General features: G+C 42.0%; 1 protein-coding gene across 3 annotated transcripts in view; it reads left to right on the plus strand.

Moving 5' to 3' along the window:
* The first annotated feature begins 3266 nt into the window (after positions 1-3266).
* AADAC (arylacetamide deacetylase) overlaps positions 3267-12691 on the plus strand; it is a 37855-nt gene continuing 28430 nt past the window's right edge. The window contains exons 1-2 of one of the 3 annotated variants that reach the window (XM_080410239.1): positions 3267-4658; positions 6216-6312. The gene's annotated coding sequence lies outside the window, so the exon portion shown is untranslated. The other 2 variants (XM_080410241.1, XM_080410240.1) reach the window with 2 other exon arrangements.

Genomic DNA, 12691 nt, shown 5'->3' on the forward strand with positions numbered 1-12691 from the left:
TAGTAAATATATGGTCTCTGGGACTGAGTATGCTAAGTGAAGTAATGTTGGTGTTGATTTTGCAAAGAACTTGCGTCCATAAGCTAAGAAGGTTGGGGAGAATGCTTGGTGTGCCCTTTTAAAACCTTCAAATGTAAGTAATAGAAATTATTCAATCTTTAATAGTATCTGAAAAGTCATTTGGGAGGAGAAGACAGTGTGAAAGTGTGATATGGATTTGAAAAGTGAAGAGTTTAAACTTGTCATTTTTTCCATTTATATGTTCAGTAGAGTGTATCTCAATTTTCTAGTCTAAAATGCCTAATTAAAAATGCTTTAAAAAACTTTTAATTCTTATAATGAGGCTGTGAGGTTATAGCTAGATAATGATCTCTGCGTGTCTCTTCTGCTACTTTTGTCTTAATATTGTCCCACGGCTTCTTTAATGGTGCACAGTAACCATTGTGTAGCTGTTGTCTATCTGAAGCTCCTGTAATAGCTGTCTCCTATGACGAAATTAAATGAGGGATGACTGGCTTGCTTTAAACTCTGCTTTGAGTGTGTTGTAGTTCAGCATTTAAACAACGCTAAAGCTGCATTGTCATCTATTAGATTTAACATGTTTATTTTGTGCTCTGGTTTAAAATGGATCACCACAGGGGAAATCAGGGTCTCTTCCGATTATGACTTTACAAACATCTCAAGATGGGACTCCTTGTGTTTTTTTTATTTGTCTTGTGTTGTTTACTTTTGTTCTAGCATTGAATAATACTGTGCAGTTACTTTTCCTGTGTCCTACAAAATAGTTTCTAGATTGTGTTTAACCTAGTACTTGTACAGAAAAATATACAAAATATTATACAAACCAAATATTACTCTGCAATTTAAAAAATGGATGCTTTAATTTTTAACTGTAATGGTAGAAATGTTTAAAGTCTGATTTAAGTGTATAAATAAGTTCAGTGTAACACTGGGCCACAATCCAAATATCTTATGTCTCAAGGAGAGGTGACCTTGATAATATGTGAGGTGGGACGTACAGGAGTGTACGCTACTGAACTTGCATTAACACTGATGAGATCATGTGTATAATTCCCAATAAACTCAGTAAAGGTGATGGTTAAAAGTCTGTGCTTATTGTATTGCACTCTTGACTTGCTGACTATAAGGGAAGGTGGGAATTTTGATCAGTTTTATGACCGAAGGTATCTCTAGAGCACTTTGAGCTTTGTTTCAGTGGGGAGGCTCTGAGCTATGGATGTACTGGCAAGTGTGTACGTCTAGGTTCCTTGGGCCTAGAAGTTAATACGAACTTGGTTTTTATCAGCGGAGGGAATTTCACTCCAATTCCATGAATCCAGAGTCCAATCTGAAACATCCAAAGGAGCTTATAGACTTCTACTTGTAACAACATTTATTTACATGGGGAATACTTTTTTGGTGGTTGCCGTACCTTTGTCTAACCCAGGTGTGAAATGGGGTTTTGGCCCATCGGTGGGCTGTTAGCTTTAACTTTTCCTTTGTGATCTGGGCTCCATCAGTGCCATGTTCATGGGAGTAAGAGGGAACAGAGAAGGAAATGCCATTGTTAACCAGCTAGCCTGGAGTAGCTTGCTGATCCTGAGCTTAATCAATGAGGTTGGGCACCCTTCTGCAGTGCTAGATTGAGCTAAAGTTTTTTGTACTGGCCTATATGTAAGGCAAGAACAGACTGGTGGAGGACAGAGTGTTCCCTTACTCATTTCCTAAGTGACTGCTATTATGTTTCATTTGTTTTGGAAACATGCTGTATGTTTCAGACTTAACTGTATGTTTCTGTTGGTTTGTGTCAGAACCGTAAGTCAGTTTGAATGACCTTTCCATTACTGAATGTAATATGCTCTCCAAGGATGAATGTTGCAAACTATTCCAAAACACAGTTTTCTTCCATAAAAAAACTCTTATAGAATATTGGACTGCTGTTCTAAAAGTCAAGAAATCTGATGCTTTCAAAGTACACTAAACCTAAATTTATTTACCCTATACCTTACTCCCATTTCTTGTCTCCCTGTTGCTGCAGGTGAGGCTCCTTGGGCTGGGTGGCTTTTCCATCAGGAACCTTGGGCAAGCAGGGTTCCTCTGGTGATTGCTCGGGCTCTGTGATTTGAGATCCCTTGTATTCAGCCCAGCATAAACTGGTTTTATTTATTAGTTTTCTATTAGGGATGTGGAACAGAAAGAGCATCTGGAAGCAACTTGACAGCCACTAAAATGAATGTTCTTTTCTGTTTATTCCTTGGCTTGCATCCAGAAATTAAATAGTGATGGATTAAGAACCTAAAACTTTGACTATCTTACTAAGTCTTTAATTCAATACAGCCCATAAACAAAAGCATGACTTTCTTTTTTTTGTTGCACTAGGGAAAAATAATGGCTTTAAAGAGGGTGGCTATATTTAGCAACGTATATGAATCAGAACAGTCTAAGTGCATGTGATCTTACTTTTTTTTACTGAAAAAAATTGTCATCTATCATTCATGCAGTAGCTGAATTATATTTACTGAACTGACAGGCAAATTTCAGATGATCAGTATAGCCTCTTTTAAAGGCATGTCTTCATTTGCAATGCAGCATATAAGCCATAAGCTTGCTGGTTAGATACTCAGTGTTTTGTTTTTCCATTTCATGTTGAGTCTGTTATATATTTCACAAGAGTAACGACTGCTAAGGAACGCTTTGTCCAGGGAGCCCGGATCACTGGGAGAATGAGGAAGGGCAGGAGCCAGGTGCAAAGGCAGGATGTCTGGTTGGGCGGTGGGAAGGGTCTGGGATAGGAATTTACAGGACACAGTAAGGGGGGGCGGGGACCTCCACCCTGTCCGTATCTTTCAGTGGTGTGTAGGTGGTTTTTCTGACACAGGGAGGAAGGCATTGAGTTGTGTGTTTAAAGAGCTGTGAAGATGATGGAGGGTGAAGGAAGAACTAGGCAGAACTGTGCCTTCGAGAGCAGGAGATGGAAGCAGAACAATCAACAAGCAGAAAGTGCAATAGCAGCAGAATACCATACTTGCTGTTTTAGCTTTCCCAGAAATGTTGAAATGGATGTTCCTGGGCTTGGCTCCCTCTTGCTGCTCAGTCCTGTGGTCTGGCATGTTCAAAGGCCCGCCTGTCTCTCTGGCAGGGAAGCAGCACTCGTGCCAAACCACAGCTTCCTCTGCCGCTGGCGTGGACTGTGCAGGCTGCAGGGGGACTGGGGACTCTGCAGCTCGCCTGGTCGCTGAGGGGCCAGCAAACAGGTGAGGGGAGGACTGCGTCACATTCCTTCTGTGGGGTTCCATACTGCCACCAGCAAGCTTGCTGTACTGTGCTTCTGTGGTACAGGTTAACCACTGAATACATGTCTGCATTACAAATTGCAGGTGCTTGTAAAGTCTTTTAAATGGCATTTTCCAGAATCCAAACTTGAAAATCTATTCACTTTCTCAAGGACTTGTTCCTCTTTGCTATGCATAATGGTGCATATTTCTCAGCCCTGAGAAACAAAGGCTGTTAGATTAGTTAACATGTGAACAGAGGGAGAAATCCTGTTTAATAGGGTCTGCTTCAAAAGCACTCACACGGCAAGAAGGTTCCCTGTGTGTGACAGCTTGGTGTAGCTCTGATGCACGTGGTGTGCGGAGGGGATGAGGGAGACATCCACGCATCTGAGCTTTGTGAAGAGTCCAGGCCAGAACAGCACAGCCGTTGTCCCAGTGTCTGCAGGCAAACAGGGCGAGTTAGTAAATGCCTGGTAAGCCTTTGCTTTTTGCTTCTTTAGCTACAGGCACAACAGAGAGTTTAAGCTCTGTATAGGAAAAGAAATACAAATTGCACTTCATCCTGTCCCAGTGGCAGTCAGCAGTAAACTTGGTATGAGTAGAAGTGCACTTGTTTTTCTTCCAGATGAATAGCACTTTTCTTTACTGTTACCTTCTTTTGCCCCTCCTTAGTAAACCTTTAATAAAGGGTGAACATAATTTTTAGTTTTCTTTAGCATTCTGTGGCTAAACCCCTTTTTTAAAGGAAAACAGATTAGATGGGAAGGTTATGGACTCCATCTAGATTACAGAATCTTACCATTTTAAAAATGATTTTAGCACCTTATCTTAATCCGATTAGTAGCTTGCGTTTCTGAAACAAGCTATACTGTGCTTTGCCATATGTCCCCCTCAAGGCAGGTCAGTGCTGATGCACTGTGAGATTTTATTTTGCTTGAGTAGGAAAGATTACTTGCTGGTGGTGTTATGAGGAGGGTGTGTGGTCTTCTCACTTCTGTAAAAACCTCCCTGCATATCTCGGGCTTCCTGTCTGCTCCTGAAGATGGGGCAGTGCCTGTTTAGTGACAACTCAAGTGGCAGCTGATGGGTCCCAGGGGCAGCAGCCCCGGCCCTGCTGCTGGCAGGAGCTGTCTGTGGCAGCCCAGACCCAGCTGCAGGCATGGGGCCTTGTGTCTGCCGCCAGATGTTTGGCAGCAAGCTTTGCCAGCCCGCCGGTGCGCAGACCTGTGCTACCCTTTGCAGGCTTGACTTACCTCCCAGTGGGCCGTTCTGCTGCCATGAGGGGCTCCTGAAAGAGCCGGCTTGGCTCAAAAACCTGTCACCATGGCTGTGTGAGAGAACTCATCAGCTTTTCAGTCAGCACAGTTGACTCTTGCATGACAGGTTAGTAGTTTACTGCTGGTCTCCTTGGGGTCAGGCACTCTGGGCTGTTGGCTGCCTTCTTTCTCTTTGCTTCTGCACCCCCAGCAGTGGAGGAGGGCCCGTGCCAGTGGTTGCCCTCGTTCTCCAGGGTCTGTGCTTCCCAACACCAGCTGGCAACCTTGGGTCAGGGCTGCAGCCCGAGTGGGCTATTGGCAGTCTGGCACCTGGGGTTTGGTTTTGTGCTGAAACAGCAACCGGTGCCTGATACACATACATATATTTATATTTTTATATAAAAAGCGCCTTTCACCATATTGATAAACATTGTTTGGAACCACTCTTGATGGCACATGGTGCTCCTGGGAGCTCAGCCAGAGGCACGGGGCCCTGGCGCCGCTGGGGGGGCGGGTGGATGGCTGTGTAGGGCTCTGCCAGGCGGTGGCACACGACTGACGTGGAGCCAAGCATCCAGTGCCGGGGAAGCGGGCACTGGCAGTGTGGCTGGCCCTCGCGCCTGGCTGTGTCTCTTGTGGTGCTGCCTGTGGTTTACCAAGCAGAAGAAGGGTGTCAGAAATGCCTGTTTCAGCTGGCCATAAGGAACTATCTATAGGTAAAAATGTATTACTGCTGTACAAACGAGCTTTTATTTACATCAGGACATTGGCAATAGCTCTGTTCCTGAATGACTGAAACAAGTAACTGTAGCTATACCAGTAAAGATTTAAATGCCTGTCTTCGGGTAAGACTGCAGTGGATTGTGAACACTGGCTGAAAAGTTTCTATTAAAAGCTAGTAACTCTCTGTTAAAAGCTGCTAAATATGTTCTCTTTCCGCAACAGTAAGCTTAATACTGTAATTCTTATATGAAGAAAATCGTTGAATCAAGCTGAAAGGAATGTACCCTTAATTCTTTCAGCAGTTCTTAAGCCACGTGCTCAACAGCTCTGTGTGGAAACCTGAGCCATGTTTTTCTTCCTTCTGCAACAACATTTGCCTCTCATTTTCATGCTTTTCAGCGTTTTTCTTGGTATGAAAAGGAAATGCCTTTTTTTCCTCAATGCTGTCTTAGGGCTGATGGTACTTGGATAATATATGTGAACAAATTACTTCCAAAGCAAGCTTAGCTCTCTGTAATGTGATATAACATGGGCTTGTGTTGTAGTTATGAGTTGAAAATCTGTTGCCATAAGCTGTCCTTCATCAAAGGCCCAGATGATGCCTCTTTGTCATGCTGAGCTATTTCTCTGTCAGCCCAAAGCCAGTGTTAATTTCTGAAATGAAACAGTTGTCTCTGACTGAAGTTTAAATGTTTCCCAGCATATTTATAAAGTCTGGTTTATGTTCAAAGCACTTGGAAAAACAAATTTCTAAATACCAGATTTACTTCAAGTAAATATTACATTTAGTCACAGAAGATTTTAATCTTAATTTGTGAAAATTTTGCATGTTTTTCCCTTCATTTCACAACAGAGAATAAAGGTACTAGTTAACAATTGGAAGCAGTGAGTATGTAGTTTTAAAGCAGCTTCGCTTTACTATTCCTCTTTTCTCTGTGTTTTGACTTGTGTTTGCATGCAGGGTGGTATACAGTGGTGTACTTGTAGCAGCCTCTAAGTCATACTGGCTTTTCATCTTCTTCAAACGGAGGCCATGGCCCTTAGAGCAGCTAAGAAAGGCAAGTTACCCACTCAACAGGGAAAGCAGAGGATAGGTAGAACTATCTTAACAGGACTGTACCTGGCCAAAATCATCAGTTTTCCAGCATCTGAACTAAAGCAGACTTTCCTTTTCTTAAAAATACTTTCAGAATTCTATTTTCACTGAAAGGAAAGAATGAAAAAGAGGACAAGTTGGCTCTTTTCTTTTTTTTTCTTTATTAAAAGACTCAATTCGTTTCTGAATCCTTGAAAAAAAACCAGGCAACCACCATCCTGGAAAGACATTTTTGGGCATTGAGATTAGCCAAGACCCGAGTCACTGACTGGAAGTACTTAGCTGTAAATTCATATGCTTTTGGCTTCTAGCTTGTTTTATCTACTGTTTGTTCAACAGATAACCTTTGGCTTTGTTCTGTTTTTGTTTACAATGTGAAGTCCAAGGTGACTACACTAGAAGGACATCAGGCAGTTGTGAGAGCAAAAACATGCGTGTGGGGCAAAACCGGAGACTTTTGTGCACCACTCTTCCTGTGATGGCATGAAGCATAATTAAAAATAAAATTTTATTCTAATTCTGTTCCTGTGTCAATTGCTGAGTAGCAGCAACCATCTGTGAGCTTCTTTCACTAGGAGCTGCAGTGCTGGGCTTTCACTTTGGGTGTGTGCCATGGACTGTCTGCAGCATGCCACTGGGGACAAGGTGGTTGAGCTGCTGTGGACCCCAGCCCTTGTGAGAGTTCATCCTGCAGTCTCAAACTTCCCTGAGAGAGCTGCTGCTGTCACAGGTGGGCTTTGACTTGGAGTGCTAGCCCTGAGGCAACAGGGGGTTCCTTCTGCCAAAACCTTCTGCTGTTTTCGCGTTGCCATGCTAGCTCATGATGCCTGGATACTTGCACATCCAACCGGTGCCCTACCAGGAAAATTACTGGGCTTCTGGTGCCGCTTCTGAAGCGGTGGAAAAATGCCTCTCAGGGAAGATGAATGGAGCAACACCTGGAGCAGCTCAGAGAGGAACCCTTGTTCTGTAGCCTCAGTCTATGAGGACCGTTGGGGTTTGGGCTTGGATTATTTGGTTGGTTTTTTTTAAGGCCTGAGCCCAGAAGGGCAGCAGTAGTTTCTAAACTAAAAGTGAAGGTAGTGTTCAGAAAGCTTGAAAAGTAAGCTAAATGTATGGAGAGGTTAGCTAGAAAAGAGGGTTAAGCAGTTGTGCAACAGGAATGGGGAAGTCTTGCAGTCTCTGCAATTACACATATGTGCACATAATCTTGTAAGCCTCAAGAACATCAAAGTAAGCAAAGCTCAAAGCTGTGAAAGTCAGAAAGTGTTTATCTCCTCTGGTGGTGAGAAAACTATGTTGACTTAGAAAGGGTTTTATTGCTGCACAGAGTGGCACTACTAATGTTTTGTTTACAAGCAAAACTTTGGTAATTGGGTTTACACATCTGGAAGATAAAGTTAATGAACACTTCTGAAGGGGACTGAGACTCTTGCAGATTGTTTTGCAGCCCTGCAGGAAACTGATAGAAGGATGAGGCCAGTGTGTTCACAAAACACTGCTGAGAGCACACATGGGTGTAATTTCACCTGTGTTTCCTTGTAGCTGCTTTGCCCAGATCTCTCCGGTCTGCCCACCTGTAGGTAAACGTGTCTTGCTGGTCGGAGGAGAGGCAGCCATGTCCCTGAGCGAGCAGCAGGACCTGCCGTTAGGCACTGCGGAGAAGGCTGGGTCTGCTGCCTCTGTACCTGTGTTTTGACAACACCTCAAATGGAGATTAGATTTCACAGCAGATAAGGTTCCATCTGATTTTTGGCAGGAGGACTCTGCTGCCAACACATCAGCATGGCTCACATTTTTATCAAACTCTTCTTTTGTGGAATATTTGGGTTTTGTGACAGAATCTGTTCTCAAATTCATGTTATCTTTGCATAACATCTTCACTGAAAAGTGGTTAAAAATTTGCTTGGTTTAAAACAAAGCACTTGGAGTTAAATGCAATTGTTTGCTCAACCCAAACCAAAACTTTTTTACTCACATATTGAAAATTGTGGGAGCTGCAATAATCCATGATTGACTAGTATTTGTGCCAAGTACGGCAGCAAAGCTCAGGTTGCCTCCAGGGGAGGTAAGAGGGAATACAGGCATTCCTACTCAGGCTGCTCTGACTGAAGAAGTGCCCTCTGCTTCTCACCCATCTCTACTATAAAAAGAATAAGAAACATCTGGCAGAGAGGCCAAATAGATCAAACATTTTACATGCAGATGCTTTGGAAAGTAGTGTAAAATAATGGAGCTTATGTTTTCTTTGTTGTTGAAACACATTGCACTTTTCGTTATGCTGAGCCTCTGTTCCACCCAATGTTCTCTTATGGATGGTCTTTTGTTGGCTTTTCCCTTTTCCCCACATGGTTTTGGTTCAAGTCTTCTAAAACAAAGCAGGTGTGCCATACTGCTTCCTCTGCTCTTTCTGAAGACTCTTCCCTTGTGAATATGTATAGAAAATATCTTGTTCGTTGTATATGAGCTGGATTTAATTTCTAGGTCATAATAAGTAAGGATGAGGAACCAAATTCTGATCCAGTGATGACATAAGTAAACTCCCACTGGTTTCCAAGGATTCAGAATTGGCCATAGAGGACTTAATTTTGCAAATCCAAATGCCTCTGACAAACACATTTGGCTCACTTTCTGCCAGCACTCTCTTTTTTTTTTCTTTTTTCTTTTTTTTTCTTTTTTTTCCTCTTTTTCCGGCTCAGATTGTGTGACTGCTCTGTCTTGAGAGACTGAAAGTGCCTGGATATATTTGAGGGTGTAAATGAATGGAAATATATCGAGCAAATGCTATCAGCTTGAGTCAGCTGGAGGAGCCTTATAAAGATCTCATTCCCTTATCTCGTCCAGCTCTGCTCCTCTGTGTTTTCCTGACGGTGGGAGGATGCAGGCTGATTTTGCGAGTTCCTTGTAGCTGCCACCTGTATAGCAGGGCTTTCTGTAACCTTTGCAGCCCTGTGCGGGGCCTTACTACTGCTTGACTTGGTGCCTGGGGTGCCACAGGTGAAGCTGAAATAGCATCTAGGGTTTTTTTCATGGCATTTAGAGATGAAACCCTGTGTTATTTCATATGGATAAATGATTTTTGAAGCAAGAGAAGGTTACTGCAATATTATTTCACATGTCTGTAATAAGCAGTGTTTAAAAAAAAAAAAAGTTTGGCGCCAGTAACTGCCTTGAAGGCCTTGCAATGCAAATATTGAACTAGTGTTATTTGTTTATCTTGATATTGAGATAAGCAGTGTGTGTGCAACAATTTTTGCAGTTTTATTCCGTGTATTAAAAAGACAATAACATGTATCTTTACGGTCCTAAGAGGAGCAGTAACCTCAGGAAAACTTCCTTTCAGCAGTTGAAGTATAAGAGTGATACACGGTGGAAAAACATAAAAACATCTACAAGATGTTTTTGCTTATTAGGTGTGGAGGAGCCTGATGTGTTTGATTCTAGGGAAGTACTGTGTCTTAAAGCGTCTGTCGTTCACTGTGCTAGATATAGATTTTGTGCTTGCAAAATCCTAGCATTGATTTTGCAGCGTATATATCACAAGACTGATGTCAACTTGGTGCTAGAAATTAAACAAAGGAAAATGTGAGCAAGATGACTCCTTCAAGTATTTGCTTCAGAAACCTCAGACTAATCAAAAAAGCTAGAGACCTTCATGAAAAAGAAGTATATCGTGACTTTGCTGTTTTTCTAATAAATCATTTTATGCAAGAGGCAGCTCTTTAAGAGGGAGGCTGAAGCTGCATGATTTATTGGCTCGGCTAAACAAGTACACATGGGCTAAGACCCTGGGTCTGTGGCTGAAAACTTCAAAGCAAAGTATGCTGTGGGGAAGGAACTCAGCAGTGAGGTTCCCTGCGGACCTGTTACCGAATGAGTAATGCAGCTGTAAATTACAGGCAGGTTGTTGTGCAAGCCTTACAGTGAGAGCCTGAGCGAGACGTTTTTATTAAAGTTCAAACGGGATTTTTAAACAAATTTCAAGGTCGCTGGTATTTAAAAATCATATCACTGTTATTAGCAATAAAGTTATAAAAAGGTGAAATAAGTGTTAACAGGGCGTAGAAATTTAGCATTTAAAAAGGATCTGGCTTCAGTTCAGGCTTGAGTTTTCTTTGAGAATGACGCTTGTTTTTCTGCTTAAAAATCGTTAGTCTGCAGGTTGGATCCAAATGTGCCATGCAAATGTTAGTGGCTTTGTTCCAGTTAAGCTCAGCCTTCCTACAGTTTGATTTCTTTGTTTTCTGAGCAGTGCATAAAGGTGGGTGACACATTTAATCAGCTCAGCAGAAACGCTGGATTCATAGTGCGTTCCTCAAAGACTTAGTTTGTTAGGTAGAATCGGTTTTCTTTTGAAACCTTATTGTTTTGTAGTTTGTATTGCTCAAGTAGGAAAGCATGTCTCATACGCAGTCGAGGAGTTTGAAAATAGTGGTAAGGAGCTGTTTGAATGTGCAAATACCAGAATAGTATCCTAAATCAGATGTGCAAGTACAAAGGTTTTTGCACTGAAAGTTTCACAAATACATTCCTTCAAATAATGTGTTCAGCAGCTCTGATGCCTGTGCAGAGGGAGTGTTTTAGCTTAATTTCCTTTCTGAACTGGCTTGACAAGTCAATGTGGAAATTTCCACTGTCTTTCTGGGTGTACACACTATTCTTCATTATTTTTTCTATTCCCCAATATTATAAGCTGTACTTTTGTGTTAAAACTGAAATACTGCACAAAAGCAACAGTCAGCAGAGAATTCAGGAACACTGAACATAACATACTTTAAAATTTGTTAAGACATTGCACTAAGAAGTTTAAGACTCCTCTTGTTGAGGCCTGCTCCCCTCTAGTTTGCTAGTCATCTAACAGTATTCTATGCTGTTTTTTTTCTGTAGTTCCCTGATTTTTCACTGTAGTTCCTGTGACCACTGCCATGTATGCAGCAGTCAGCTGCATAAATTTCATATGCAGGATCCATTGCCTAAAACACATCAGCTTGTGATACGATTTTGAAACTGACTGTTAACAGTTAGAGATCAACGTATTTATATTTTTATACATGTTTGTTGAGTTCAAAACACCCTAGTCCATTGATCTCTGAAAGTGGCTCAGGTGATCTTGGTAATGCTTTGAAGATGGAAACAATACTCTGTGATGGGTGCATATCAGAGTTACTGCAGCTACTACAAATGGGTGTCTTTCACTTTTCAATTGCTCCAATCAATCTTCAGTTGGCCACTAAGGCATGTTGTTGGATAAAACAGAGAGATATTATAAACTACGTTTTGCTTATATGCTTTCTTTGCAAAACATGCCAACATTTCATTTCCCTGCCAGTTTTGTGATAATTGGGATTTTGTGTATGAACCATACTTTATAATGCTTTAATATTTTCAGTGTATCAGTGAACATTTATTGTATGCAGCAGGATTGATCCACCTCTGTTGTGCTTTCAGAATGATTGCAGTTGATCGCTAGTGTCTTGTATGAAACAGCTATCTAGATAAATACAGGGAGAACTACGTTTAAAGTGCAAGCATATCAGCTTGAAGAAGGCTGTGCTTTGTGCCAAACTGAATGGCAGGAGAGCAAAGTGGTGGCAGTAAATAGCCTTTTCCCATTTCTTTCCAAGCTCAGTTTGGATCACTATGTCTCTTTTCCTTGGTGCTTTAATGGATTTGGTCATGTGGATAAATTCTGATAACGTGCTGCTTTCCCTGTGTGCTTAGCCCCACGGTGGTCAGCATGATGCTATAGGTCAATCCAAGCACATTTTCTGGTATCTGCATTAAACTTCCCTGGAGTGGAACGTGCAGTATGTAGCTGTAGCCTGGAAATAAAGCTCTTTCACATTTTCTTACATTCACACATGGTGTATAATTGATACTTACACATTAAAAGTGAGATAAGGCAAAGTTAAGCAAGGTTGTGCACTTAAGGATGTGTCTGCCCAAGGCAGTTGTGCTATCTGCCGTATTTGTGCTCGTGTGTGTCTGCTCACTGAGACATGCTGAACGTTGAACCCCCTGCCTTGGTGTGATGGAATGCTGCAGGGCCAGGCTCTGAGCAGCCACCGTGGGGCACCAGTTACAAATAGGTGCAAATGGGGGGGGGGGGGGGGAAGTGTGGCTACAAAAAATATAGTGTCATCAGTTACTGACCACAAACAAGGACTCTGATATGAATGGTTTTGGATCAAGTTGTTTAAGTGTTCCTGACAACTGTTAGTTTGACTAAAAGATCATTTACTTGGTTCAAAAATATCCATCTGTAGGGGGGGTACAGAAACACAGTGTATGCCTTAAACCTCATTATATCATGTCTTGCTAAATGCTATTAAGTAGACTAT

Source organism: Falco punctatus, assembly GCF_963210335.1.
Source record: "Falco punctatus genome assembly, chromosome: 13".
In the NCBI taxonomy this organism is placed as follows: Eukaryota; Metazoa; Chordata; class Aves; order Falconiformes; family Falconidae; genus Falco; species Falco punctatus.